Source organism: Sturnira hondurensis, unplaced genomic scaffold (genome assembly GCF_014824575.4).
Source record: "Sturnira hondurensis isolate 20B ecotype Veracruz unplaced genomic scaffold, ASM1482457v3 Scaffold0003693, whole genome shotgun sequence".
NCBI lineage: Eukaryota > Metazoa > Chordata > Mammalia > Chiroptera > Phyllostomidae > Sturnira > Sturnira hondurensis.
The window spans coordinates 8,663,197-8,674,526 of record NW_028076324.1 but is presented as its reverse complement, the minus strand read 5'-3'; the positions used below and the strand labels follow the sequence as shown (position 1 = coordinate 8,674,526).

At 48.5% G+C, this 11,330-nt stretch overlaps 1 pseudogene; it reads left to right on the top strand.

Moving 5' to 3' along the window:
* The first annotated feature begins 540 nt into the window (after positions 1 to 540).
* LOC118984634 (zinc finger protein 77-like) lies at positions 541 to 9,477 on the top strand (annotated as a pseudogene).
* The last annotated feature ends 1,853 nt before the right edge of the window (positions 9,478 to 11,330 follow it).

Here is an 11,330-nt window from a genome sequence, read left to right as displayed (position 1 = left end):
GTGAACCAAGGGGCCACAGAATTCCACTTTCCGCTGGGATAGAGGACCGTGGGTTCTGGGTTGCTGATCTCAACCCTAGACTTTGATTGGGGGAGGAGTTCGAGGACTCCAATGTCAAAGGTCAAACGTCAAAAGGGAGCTGGCTCTGCCCTAACAGGAGGTGACGTCAGTGTGTTTTTGTTCTTGAAAATGGGGCATAGACCAACGGTGACTTTGTCGCTGGACGACCCCCTGACCTCGCAAGTCATCAAGCCCTTCTGTCCCGTCCAGGTTCTAGATAAGGGGCGCTCCGCAGGGAGACACGGAGTCAGGATTTTCTGACTCCAGCGGAGAACGATATGGAAGCCGGGGAACTAGAGTCAGTGACTGGACTACCCAATCAGAGTCATGAGGAGGAGCATGCCTGGAAACATTGTCCAATAAAGGTGTGGGGCGGGTTTCAGAGAACTGTCCAATCAGGGTGAGGGGGTTTCGACAACTGTCCAGTCAGGACCGGGGGCAGGCACACACGTAGTGTGTAAATTGCCAGAGTGTCGGGCCTCAGAGGATGCCCGGGATATGTAATGTTAAGCCACTGGAAGATGGTGAGCGCGTGGGGCCGGGGCTGAAGCCGAAACCGGGAGGGGCTGGTTCAAACCAGTGTAACTAGCTGGAAGCGGCTGCAGGCCTGGGTTCCCTCGCACCACCACTAACCTCCGGGGTCCGAATCCGGGTCTTCTTCCTGTGCCGAGGAGTGGGGTCCTGGCGTTCTGTCCCTGCCAACCCGTTGGGGGTGTGCCCCTTGGGTCCGGATTGGAGTGTCTGCCAGGGGGTGGGGTACCAGCGTCGTGTCCTGTCCTGTCCCCATTTGGGGGGCCCGGGTGTCTGCCCTGGGCTCTGCTAGGTGTTTTGGGTTTTCCCGTGCCCCCTCACCTTCACACCCGCCCACCTTCACACCCGCCCCAAGCCCAGATCCTAGTCCTTTGGCTGGGTGAGGTCCGAGGGACTGGACGACCGTGGGTGCTGGTGGTCAGGGCAGAGGGTGGCTACGTCCGGGGATCCTCCCTGGACCAGATAAAGTCAAACCCGGTTTTGATTAAGGAGAGACATTGTTTCTGTTAAAACAAAATCGAACTGAGTTAAGATCTGATTTGCTTTATTTAATGATTCATAAATGAAGGGCATCCCATCTAGCAGATAGAAAGGCGTTCCTAGAAGCAGTAGATTTTTACAGTTAGAGAGGGAACTAAGATGTTATACTAGCAAGGAGCTGATTGTGGCAAGGTCACTTTCCTCTAAGGGAAGGTGAGATCTCTCCGGCAGATGACCTCACTAGTGCTGACCAGTAATTCCTGATTGGCAGGTTTAAGATTCCATTCAAGGGATAGGCTGAAACTAAGTTTGGTGAGTGTGGCTTAGCATAAATGACTCCATGGGGGCCTGTTTTGTTTTAACATCCAAGACTGTTGCAACAGGAATGGGGCTCACATCTCAGAGGGCTTTTTTTCAATGGAAGGAACGTGAACAGGAAGGCGGGTGTGACAGGAATTATTCCCAGTGTGCTGAGCACATCCTTTGCTCAGGACAGCAGAACCTTGTTCTGCAGTCTCAGTGTTTGCTCAGACCTAGTGCGGGACAGTGTCTTGGACCTGTGCGGAGGACAGAAGACTGACTGAAGTTTGGGTAAGAAATGGGCAATTGTGATCAGTTGGTCCGGGCTATGGCAAATAAAAAATCCAAACTTAGTAATGGGAGACTTTCATTCAAGAGAATTATTACTGCAAGGGGCAGGGAGAAGGGACTGTGCACTGAGGGCAGGGACTGTGCTGTAGGGAGAAAGTGCCGACCTTACCATCTGCGAGTGTCTCAAGAGTTGGGCTTTCTGAGTTTTGCTTTTGTAGACAGGAGTCAGTAAAAGTAGTAGGGACTCAGTTGGGATGGAAGGTCCTCAGGCCAGCCCGTCCTCAGAAAGGTTGTCTGAGGGCTCAGGCTGAGGGTGGGGGGCAAAGTTCAGGGGTCTGGGGGAAAAACAGTAGCTGAGCCGGGTCTGGCCAACAAGCACTTCCTCTTTTTGGTCAGTGGAGATCAGCAGCTCAGCCGAATCAACGACCACGAGCATGATGGGGATTGGGGAGCATCTGTTTCCGTCTTATCTTGGATAAACGAAGGGAGGGCATTCACCAGTGTGCCCTTTCCCAGCACAAGCCAATGAAGGAGATCTTTCTGTCTTCCTTGGATGTTTCCAGAAGCACAGGACTCAGGGAAGATTCCACATTGTCACCTGATACCTATGAGCAGCCTGTGCCCAGCTCAGCACTAAGAGCTTTCCCTTATTCCAGCCTCAGGTGTCAACAGATGTAAAATGACCGAATTCCTTCTGCCATTTTTCTCCATGGTAGTGAGTGAGTGTCTCAGATCTGTTTGTTCTGTCCTGCGGACTCCTGAACCAGAGAAGCCACTGGGTAAGGGGCTGAACCAGAGAAGCCACTGGGTATGTGTCAATACAGAAAATGTCCTCTCTTCCCGTGGAATTGCCGGGGGTGGGGGGTGGGGGTGGGGAATGCACGAAGTTCCACACCTTCATGAGAGGTGGGTGGAGATTTGGATTAACATATTCATAAAAATCATAGTGATTCCTTGATTCGGGGTGCTGAGTATGATACTGTGATGCTGTCCTACTTGCTGTTAATAGCTGGTTGTCAAAGATTAATGTAAATCCTGTGAAATGTGACCTGTGAAACTGGGATGCATTCAATTCTGATGAATTCATTTACAATTTGCTGTTATAGTCGTGATGATGATGTTAGTGAACTAATGTCTGTTTTCTGAAAGAGATAAGTAGTTTCCAGTTATTAAAAACCACAGAAGTGCCCCAGAATTTTTTCCCCCTACTCTTTCCTTGAACCTGGGTAGAAGTAGGGATTCTGTGGGATCTCATTCAAGCACTGGGACAGGCAGGGCCTTTGTCTCGTCTAAATGACCCTCGGTGCTTGAAGAGATGCATCACACGGGTTGGAACAAGCTGTGCCCAAAGACGGACCTGTGTGGGAGGTGAAGGAAGGTGCAGTGGGGTCTTGCTGGGCGCTTTCCCCTGCAGGTGGCCTGCAGACTCCAGAACCACCCAGAATGTGTTGGGTGCTTAGAGAAGCCACAGAGCTGGAGAGAAGGAGACCCACCTGCAGATGGACTGGGACGGCTTGTGGCTGCCTGGGGTTGCTTCCTGAAGCTTCGTTTTGGCATCCTGCACAGAGTTGGCGGAGTTAGCTGGGATTTGTGCAAAGTGAGTAAGTCTGGGAAGGTCAGTCAGACTTAGGGAGTGAACCTTTGGATTTCACTGCTGGCTGGAAATTGGAGACTTTGAGAGTTCATTTTGGCCAGAACTTAAACTGATTCCAGCTGAGTATTTCCTCCTCGGTGAGAATTGAGGGCCTGGAGGAGGGGAGTTCCCACACGGAGGAGAGAGCAGAGTGTGTGGGGATCCAGAGTCTGGTTTCCAGGGGAAGGGACCACCCTGGGCTACCTGTCAGCTGGGAGAGCCCAGCACCCACCCCCTCAGCTGGGGAGGGCCTAGACCTTCTGTCTGGGGTTCCCTTGTGCACTGTGGGAAGCAGGCTGTGGATCTGAGCCAGCTCACTGCGGGCTGTTCTTCCCCTTTGTTTCCTGGAGAGGATCTTGCTGCCTCGTGACCCCAGATCGCACCACCGCTTAAGAGGGCTGCCCCATTATTTCAGTGTATGAAATTTTCATTTTCTCCACTGTTAGCACTGCTCAGGGTGTGGCCCCATGGCGACCACAGTCCTGGTTCTTGTTACTCTTTGCAACTTCAATCTGTTCGTCACCACCAAGCAGTTAGCTGTGAGCTCTAGTATAAATCCTGCTCCATGAAAAAGCCAATTCCAATTCTTCATCCAAAGGTGCTGATGAGGTTGTCAGACACCATCCAGTACCAGTCCCCAGCAGATGACAAAGCAGCAGAGGGAGAAGGAAGACTTGAGGAAACTCCCTGGGGAAGACACCCTCTTCTTCATGGGCACTTGTGTGCTTCGCAGGGGGCTTGGAGAGGAACTCCCTGGGGGAATATTTCTGGCTGACGACCAATTTCATATACAGTCTGAGTTTTTCTTATTTTATTTATTTATTTATTTAGAGGGGAAGAGAAGGAGAAAGAGAGGGAGAGAAACATCAGTGTGTGGTTGCCTCTCACATGGCCCCCACTGGAGACCTGGCCTGCAACCCATGCATGTGCCCCGACTGGGAATTGAACCTCTACCCTTTGGTTCACATCCCTCAAGCCACTGAGCTACACCAGCCAGAGCCTGAGTTTTTCTTTAAGATGCTTTTGACTTCTTTTCTTCTCGCAATATAACCCTCAGACTGAGAGCTTTTTTCCCTCCAGTACTTTGGGTGTCTGGTGCTACGAGTGTCTTGTTGGGTCTGTGAGCCACGTGGGCTCTCACAGTGACCACTTGTGGAGCTGATCCAGGAGGATTTTTTCCATGTCACTGTTATAAGTAGAAACTGAGGCTGGGACACTGCTCCTGTTCCTGTTATTGCTGAAGTACAGCTCTACCCAGGACCTCCGTCCTCCTGTGTCCCAGGGTCCCACTCTACACGCGCCAGACAAAGGGCACACAGCCCCCAGGGCCAGGGCCAGGGTAGGGAGGGGCGAGGACAGGCCTGGCCTGAGCCAGAGGGCAAGTGCTGGGTCCAGGAGGTGCTACAGCGTCATTCCAGGGCCTCTGCCGACTCTCCTTTGAATATTTCTTGGTGGTCCTTTTTTGGTCTCGGTAATACTGTGCAATTTCTTTCTACAATTAGAACTCACTGATTTTTGAATATGTGATACCTGGCCTAGGAAGTGTTTGAAGATTGCATTTAGTGTGTGGGGGGCATATTTGAATAGACCGATTTTCTTTCCTTTTTTTTCTTTTTCTTTAAATATTTTGTTTATTTATCCTTAGAGAAGGGGGAAGAGTGGGATAAAAAGAAGGAGAGAAACATGAATGTGTGAGAGAAACATTGATTGGTTGCCTCTCGCACACGCCCCAACCTGGGGCTGGGCCTGGCAACCCCAGCACATGCCCTGACTGGGAATTGAACCGGCCACCTTTTGCTTTGTGGGATGGTGGCCCACAAACTGAGCTACATTGGCTAAGGCTCCTTTTTTTTTTCTTCAATTTTTAAAAATTTATTTATTTATCTTTAGAGGAGAAGGGAAGGAGACAGGGAGAGAAATATGTATGGTTGCCTCTCGTGGGTCCCCTGCTGGGAACTGGCCTGCAACCCAGGCATGTGCCCTGACTGTGAATTGAACCCGATCCTTTGGTTCGCAGGCCTGTGCTCAATCCACTGAGCTACACCAGCCAGGGCTTCCCTACCCCCCAATTTTTATTTATTGGTTTGAGAGAGTTGATTTGTTGTTCCACTTATTTATGTGTTCATTGGTTAATTCTTGTACATGCCCTGACCTGGGATCTAACCTACAACCTTGGCCTGTTGGGATGACGCTCTAACCAACTGAGCTACTGGGCCAGGGTCCAATTTTGTTTCTTTAGTGACCATGGACATGCACAGATGTTCTGTTCACTTGCATCATCTCAGCTCCATTTACTGATGTCTATACATTTATCCCATTACATGTAATCTAAAAAATCTCTTCCCACAGTGGTTTATAAATCTCCACAATCTGCTTAATCTGTGAAACATCTGTAATTTTGTTCCTTTTAAAAAATACTTTCTTAACCCTGGCTGGTTTGACTCAGTGGATTGAGCGCCAGCCTGCGAAACAAAGGGTTGCCGGCCGGTTTGATTCCCGGTCAGGGCACAATCCTGGGTTTCAGGCCAGGTCCCCAGTAGGGGGCACTCAAGAGGCAACTGCCCGTTGATGTTTCTCTCCTTTTCCTTCTTCCCTTCCTATCTCTCTAAAAATAAATAAAATCTTTTAAAAAAGAAAAAGAAAATTATAAAAAAAATAAAAATACTTTCTTTTATTTGCCCAATTTGTGTTTTTTTTTAAATTAAAATTGCCATTTTTCTCAAATTCTCAGTACTCGGTTGGTCATTTGAGAGGCCCTCCTGGTTTGACCGATTCTTCAGGAACTGGACATTCCTCCCACCTGGCAGACATGCTGGGCCCAGGCCCTGGCCTGTGCCCACGCCTGCAGTGCTCACCTCCTCCTGGGAGGGTATGTCTGCCTCTGTCAGAGATGAGGGGCTAGACCAGGCTCCCCAGTGCTGTTGCCTTCCAAGGCGAGAGTTGTTAACATCATGCTACCCTGGAAACCTCAGGCTCACAACACCCTGAAAGTCCGGTCGCAGGCCTTCTAGCTGATGGGGAAGTAACTTTGGGGCAGCCCAGTATCCATTTCCATGTTATCTGAATGAAGATTTCATTCTTTAATCTTTGTCTGACTCAGTAGCTGCTTTACCTCAGTAAAAATCATCCTTATAATTATCTGTGGGTAAGTCTGTCTCAATTGTTGTGGCACTTTGCTTCCAGGATCCAAGCACTTGCCCTCACTGAGTGTGCTGCATTGGGTTCGCCTGCTTATCGCTATTTACCATGAGAATGTGGGCTCAGGAGTCCTAGGAATTGGGCCCCGTTTCCTGACTGATGGCCTTCTCCATTTCCCACACACACTGGTGAAGAGGTTGTTGAAAGAGAATATGTGGGGAATTTTAGGATGTGGTGGTCTTTGTGGATGTGGCTGTGAACTTCAGCCCAGAAGAGTGGGCTTTGCTGGATCATTCTGAGAGGAAGCTCTACAGAGATGTGATGCCGGAGACTGGCAGGAGCCTGGCCTTCGTGGGTAAGAACATCTTCACCCCTTCACTTAGATTTTAGGGAATAAATACTTTTACAGTTGTCCCTTCCTTTAGGGGACACAGTCTAAGCTTCCATGGAACCTACTGAGAATCAAATAGCTTTTTCATGAAAACAAAGATTCATATATTAATCTGTTTATTACTGTTCATGAAAAGTCTGAGGGTCCCTGTTTTTGTAAGTGTGGGCACAGTCTCCAGTTCTCTGTGGGGCAGTGAGAGCAGCTTTGTGGTTTTCACCCTTGAGACAGCTACACTGTGGTTAATACACATTTGACATGGTCATCTTGCTTTAATTAAATCTACGCTTACCCAACGTCAGTGGCCTTTAGGGCCATAGAGGCAGCCCTTTTCATTGAATGTTCATTGTTTGCCATCCTCCCCCGTGATGAGCTTTTGTCCAGGAGCAAGGCAGGGGCCACACGCCATCCGATCTTCCAGAGGCGGCTGGGGACCGTGGAGAAAGGTTTCATCTAGGCCTCGGTTTCTGCAAACAGCAGGAAAACCTCCGCCCTCAGGAGGAACAGGCTCTGAGTAAAGGCATGACATCCAGGCGCGCCTGGCAGAAACGACAGTCTGTCTGGGAAGGGTGACAGTCGTCTGTCACTGGCCTCCGTGCTGGACTTCCCATCCATCGCACTCACGTGGGAAGACTCTGCATCTCCTCTGGTGAAGGGGCCCTCGGCACGAGCATTTTGCCCGGGTCCTTCCTGCTTTGCTCTTCTGATAATACTTACTTCAGTATCAGCCTTCGTCTCTCCAGTATTTCTTAGTGAAAAGACTTTTTTTGCTATTATTGCCAAAGTTTCAGATAGCCAAGGTCCTTGGAGTTTTTCTGTGTTCACATGTCCACTTCTTATAAAATTTGTTTATATTTTGGGATCACATATGAAAAAAATCCACACATGGACTATTCACTTCCTCTAACACATCATTTTGATTCCTAGAAATTATATGCTACCTATTATTACAGAATGTTTCATGCACAAAACCAGTAGATCATGTTCTCGGTGGAATATTCTGGAGACTGAAATATCCAGTGAAGACAACATAATCAGATTCACAGGAAACGATTCCTGCTCTCTTTCTGGAGAACACTGGACATTTCACGACGTTGGAGACCAGCCCCAAACCCAGGGGAGGCGTTTGAGGTGAGCAGCACTCCTGTGGGAGGAGGGGGCTCGGCAGCTGAGCATTAGACTAACTTGAAGTTAAAGAAGGAGCATAGCTGTAGCTGAGCAATGGTGCACTCAGAGAATGACCACCTGACAACATTTTCATAAACGTGATGGAGATGCCGGGTGTCTGTGCAGAATTCGGTTGGAAACAATGATCAGGAAACCCCACTTGTCAGAAACAAAGAAAGTTATGGCCTTATTTGAGCTCAGCCAGAGAAGTAAGCTTGTTCTATGTTGTAACGGTGCAACAGTGCCAAAAACAGCCACTCGTTGAAAATGGCAAATGCGTAGTCAATATAGTCATGACCAACCATGAATGAATCAGTAATCAAGACATCATCTGTAATCTGCCCTGGCTGGTGTAGCTCAGTGGATTGAGCGTGGCCTGCAAACCAAAGGATCGCGGTTTGATTCCCAGTCAGGGCACATGCCTGGGTTGTAGGCCAGTTTCCAGCAGGGGACTCACGAGAGGCAACCATACATTGATACTTCTCTTCCTCCTTCCCTTCCCCTCTAAAGATAAATGAACAAAATCTTAACAGAAAAAGATATCATCTATAATCTAATAGTGCACTTCCTCTTTCAAACAGAAGTCACGTGCTGGAGGCTCCCTGTGAGAGGGGTGGAGCTCGTCCATGTGGACACACCCCGAACCCCGTCACAGATCTTCCTGTGGAGGAGGGACACCCACCCGGAGTTAAACCCCATGAGTGCGCTAAGTGTGGAAAAGCCCGCTCGAGTCAGCCAAGGTCTCCCACTGGACACGAACCTCATCCCTGTGAGGAATGTGGACGATCCTGCACGAGTGTCTCGTGTGCAGCCCCTCACGTGGAACCAGAGCGTGTGGACAAACCCTGTCACTGTGGGGACACTGGGAGAGCATCTGAGAGACACGTGAAGAGCCTCAGTAATGCAAACCCCATCGAGTGTCAGAAATGTGGAAAAGCCTTCACTCGCCTCTCCTCCTTTCAGGGACACGTGAGAGGTCACTGTGGATAGAAAACTCATGTTTGTAAAGTGTGTGGGAAAGCCTTTAGATATTATTCCTATCTTACATGACATCTGAGAACACACACCGGAGAGGAGCCCTGTGCCCGTAAGTACTGTGCCCGTAAGTACTTTCAGCTGTTACTCCTACCCACAAGAACACATGAGCACACACACTGGGGAGAAACCCTGCGAGTGTAAGGTGTGTGGGAAAGCCTTTGCTTGTCCCAAATACTTCAGAAGACGTGTGAAAACGCATACTGGAGTGAAACCCTGTGAACGTCTGGAATGTGGGAAAGCCTACAGTTGTTCCTCTTCTCTTCGAGAACATGCAAGAACACACAGGGAAGAGAAACCCTATGAATGCCAGGCGTGTGGGAAAGCTTATAGNACACACACCGGAGAGGAGCCCTGTGCCCGTAAGTACTGTGCCCATAAGTACTTTCAGCTGTTACTCCTACCCACAAGAACACATGAGCACACACACTGGGGAGAAACCCTGCGAGTGTAAGGTGTGTGGGAAAGCCTTTACTTGTCCCAAATACTTCAGAAGACGTGTGAAAACGCATACTGGAGTGAAACCCTGTGAACGTCTGGAATGTGGGAAAGCCTACAGTTGTTCCTCTTCTCTTCGAGAACATGCAAGAACACACAGGGAAGAGAAACCCTATGAATGCCAGGCGTGTGGGAAAGCTTATAGGCATTCTTGATATTTTCAAAGACACGTGAGAATGCATAGTGGAGTGAAAGCGTATAAATGTGAAGATTGTGGGAAAGCGTGCGGTTGCTCCTCCTCCCTTCAAGAACACGCGAAAACGCACAGTGGGGAGAGACCCTATGAATGAGAGCCCTGTGGGAAAGCCTTCAGTCGTCAGTCCTCCCTCCGAGGCCACGTGAGAATACACACCAGGGAGAAATCTGAGTGTGCCCAGTGTGGGAAAGCCTTCCGCTGGTCCCCACCCTTACAGAAACATGCGAGGACGCACTATGAAGAGAAACCCTAGGAGTGCCAGCAGTGTGGCAGAACCTTCTGGCACCCCACCAACCTGCGAGCTCACGTGAGTACGCACAGTGGGTGAAAACTTGAACACAAGGACTGTGGAAAGCCTTTGTTCTTCCTTAAAACCTTGTAAATGCACCCTGGCTGGTGTAGCTCAGTGGATTGAGCTCGGGCCTTTGAACCACACGATCGCAGTTCCATTCCCAGTCAGGGCACATGCTTGGGTTGCAGGCCAGTTCCCAGCGGGGGACTCACAAGAGGCAACCATACATTCATATTTCTCTCCTTCCCTTCCTCTCTAAAAAGATAAATAATTTTTAAAAAAATTAAGAAAACCCTTGTAAATGCGAGCAAACACACTGGAGAGGAACCTTATGAATGTAAGGAATATGGGGAAGCCTTTAGAAGTAGCCCATCACTTATTTTGTACCTGCAAACTCAGGGCAGGACAGAAATCTTTTATTTATTATATTTGTAAAGATGATTTTGACTTTGTAAATGTGTGTGTTACATGCTGTTGAGTTGGCTTCAACTCTGGTGACCGCATGCATGAGCCCACCCATCTTTGACAGCCCTGCTCAGCCGCTGTAGACTCATGTTTGCACCTTCTTTTATGGAGTCAGTTCATTCACGTTTGGTCCTCTGTCTTCTTGCTGCATTATTGTGCTTTCCAGCATTAGTGTACTTTCCAAAGAACCCTGCCTTCTCATGATGTGCCCGAAGTAAGAGAGCTTCAGTGTTGTCATTTTTGCCTCCAGCAATGTTTCAGGCTTCATTTGCTCTGGGACCTGCTTGTTTATGTTATTGGTGATTCAGAGTAACTAGAGGTCTCCCCCAACACCATATTTCAGGTGAGTTGATTTTTTTCTCCATCAGCCTTCTTCACTTTCCAGCTTTTGCCTTCATATGTAGTCATTGGGAATACCAGGTTGTGGACAGCTTGGTCTTGGTCTGCAATGACCCAGCTTTGCTCTTGGGGATCTTTCCTAAATCTTCCATTGCTGCCTTTCTGAGTCTCGGCCTTCTCTAGATTTCTTTGCTGCAGTCTTTATTTGAATTGATGATTGAGGTGAAGGTAAGCAAAACCTTTAACAATTTCTCTGTGTTCATTGTCTATGTTAAAGTTATTTTTTTCTGTAGTTATAATTTTTGTCTTCTTAATGTTCAAATGCAGTCTTGCCTGTCTCATTTTTATTATAATTTCTTTTAGACCTGGGTGATCCTAGGTTGTTTTTTTGTTTGTTTTCTGTGCAACTTAATACAATTTCAGATGAAAAAAATTTAGATTCCCTACTTTTCATCATGTTCCTAGCATGTGATCACTTGTATTGTTAAAATTTCTGGTCCAGTGCTACAGACACAGG